The following is a 3206-nucleotide window of genomic DNA, read 5'->3' on the forward strand; positions in this document are numbered from 1 at the left end:
TCCAAATAGGTTACCTGGGGAAAATCGTCATAACTTTTGTTTTGAGCATCAAATTGAAATTTCATAAGAATTTTTAGAAAGAGGATGGCCTTTATATTTTTGTGTACTAGTTTCAGGTACTAAGGTCGAAACAATGACACGTGGCATGTCGTACAAGTTTGCTCTACTAAACTAGTTTATAATCAGGCTACTGTGGAAGATTTGGCATAACTCTTCCTTGGAGAATCCAATCTTGAAAAAAATTGTGGGGCTAGAAAGAGGACTCAAAGTTCTACCGTAGGATGAGATTTCAGATATTCAGGATCTGTAGTTATAGAGATACAACAAATTCAATATCGAGCTCTTACAAAGTGAAAAAAAAGGTGTGTAGTGTTTTTAAATTTTGCACAAGATTGGTTTGAAAAATTAGTTTGAAGGAATTCAAAGGGAATAGTGAAGAATTATTAGCATTAATTAATGCCCCAAAGAAAGAAAATGGAAATATCTAGTAAGCAACTTGAAAGCTCTAGCATGACTTGTGAAGAAGAGCAAGAAATGCAACATGATATATCAAAATTACAAGACCAAGTACAACACATTTCACTCTCACTAAAGGTAAATGAAGCCAAGATGAATGGCGTGGAGGCTAAGATGGATGTCATGGAAGCTAATATGAATGGCATGGATGATAAGATGGAAGAATTGAAGATAAATTTGAATAAGTTGCTACAAGAAATGGTCACTAATGGTGAAAGGGTAGTAAAGGAAACTCATGATGAGAACAAAAGAAATGTTAAACATGATATCATAAACTCTAATGTTGGATTAAAGACCCACCATGTTCCAAAAATTGATATGAGGAAGTTTGATGGCAAGGATCCTGGAACATGGATACTACAGTTGGAGCAATTTTTCGATCTCCATAATGTGAAAAACACACAAAAGGTATGCATTGCTACTTTATATTTGGAACCAAATCAGTTTGTATGGTATCAATGGCTTTGCTCTCATAAACAAATTGTCACTTGGGCAATTTTTACGGAAGAAATGATAGCACATTATGAGGATACAAAAAGCAACACTTTTTTTAGCCAATTGATAAATCTCAAACAAAAGGGTTCAATGATGGAGCACATTGAGGACTTCCAAAAATTGAACATAAAGGTAAAAGATATTCCAGAGGAGCACAGGATTGATGTGTTCATAGGGACTTTAAAGGATAATATCTAACATGAGGTTTGCCTTTGGGAACCTGATTCTTTGGAGAAGGCATTCAAGTTATCAAGAAAAATGGAAAGCAGAATTATGGCAACCAAGAAGCCTACCACTCACAACTATAAAGATGGAAGTGTTTTTGCCCCTATCCTTCCACCAACTACAAGGTTGACACCACAACAATTGGAAGGAAAAAGAGCAAAAGGGATTTGTTACAGTTGTGATAGAAAATACCGTAAAGGTCATAAGTGTGTTGAGAAGAAATTATTCTAAATAGATTGTGAAGAGGAGGAAGAAAAAGAACAAGAAATGTCAAAAGAAGAGGATATACTCCAGGAACAAACCCTAGATAAAGAAGAAATGAATATAACCATATCCTATAATGCATTGGATGGAATTACCACTCCTAAAACTATCAAGATAGAAGGACATATCAAGAAGAAAACGGTAATCATGTTGATTGATTCGGGAAGTGCCCATAATTTTATTCATTGTAAGATAGCAAAGGAATTGAATTGCTTCCTATATCCAGCACCAGAGTGTCAAGTGATGGTTGCAAGTGGAGGAACCATAAATTGCTTTGGAAAGTGCCATAATATCAAGCTATCCATGGGATAATATGTATTGACTAGCCCAATTCTTTCCATTCTAATGGGAGGTGCTAATGTTGTACTAGGAGTCCAATGGCTACAATCCTTGGGTACAATAGCTTTCAATTTTCAAGAACTTTTCATGAAATTTTGTGTGGAAGGAAAGGAAGTTGAATTAAGGGGTATTGTAGGGAAACCAAGAAAGATAATTAGCTCTAACAATATGACAAAGGTTCTAAAGAAGGAACAATGAGGTGTAATTGCACAATTAGGTGTGCTAGAGGTTCCCATATCGAAATCATCTATTTCTCCAGATCTCCAAAAATTCTTGGACAATCATTCCAAGGTATTTGAGACTCCGAAAGGTCTTCCACCTATTTGTGATCATGATCATGCTATTCATTTAATTTCAGGAAGTGTTCCTCCAAACATCAGGCCATACAGATATCCCTATGCCCAAAAGAGTGAAATTGAATGTATGGTCGTAGAAATGCTAGAGGCTAGTATAATTCAACCTAGTCAAAATTCTTTCTCTGCTCCAGTAGTATTGGTGCACAAGAAGGATGGATAATGGCACATGTGTCCGGATTATAGGGAGCTCAACAAGCTCACTATGAAAGATAAATTTCCCATTCCTGTCATTGATGAATTATTGGATGAATTGCATGGATCAATTTACTTCACCAAGTTGGATCTTTGTTTAGGATATCATCAAATCACAATGAAGACTAAAGACATTCCGAAAACAGCATTTAGAACTCGTGAGGGTCATTATGAATTTTTGGTCATGCCTTTTGGCCTTACCAATGCACCTTCTACATTTCAAGGTTTGATGAATGCCATTTTCAAACCCTTAGAAAATTTGTGTTAGTATTTTTTGATGATATACTAATCTACGACAAGTCTTGGAAGGATCATGTTGAACATGTTGTGCTCAAACTATTCGAGGAGAAACAATTATATGCAAAAAACTCCAAATGTTTTTTTGGAGTACAAGAGGTGGAATATCTGGGTCATATTGTATCTCATGAAGGTGTTAAGGTAGACCCTAGCAAAATTAAAGCCATTAAGGAATGGAAAATCCCCACATCCATAAAGCATCTGCGAGGATTTCTTAGGTTGACAAGGTATTATAGCAAGTTTTTTAAGAATTATGGGATAATAGTAGCACCTCTAACAACAATGTTGAAGAAATATGCATTTTCATGGGCTCCAGAAGCAACAAAGGCCTTCAAACATCTTAAAGAGGCAATGTGCCAAGCACTGGTCTTAGCTATGCCAAACTTCACAAAAACCTTTATTAAGGAATGTGATGCTTCAGGAAATGGAATTGGTGCTGTTTTAATGCAATATGAAAGACGCATTGCTTTCGAAAGTCATCCAATCAAGGGAAAGTATTTACACAAAGCTATTTATAAGAAG

The sequence above is a fragment of the Pinus tabuliformis genome, chromosome 5_2, assembly GCF_031772625.1.
Source record: "Pinus tabuliformis cultivar Carrire ecotype Pingquan chromosome 5_2, CPIR1, whole genome shotgun sequence".
Classification (NCBI taxonomy): domain Eukaryota; kingdom Viridiplantae; phylum Streptophyta; class Pinopsida; order Pinales; family Pinaceae; genus Pinus; species Pinus tabuliformis.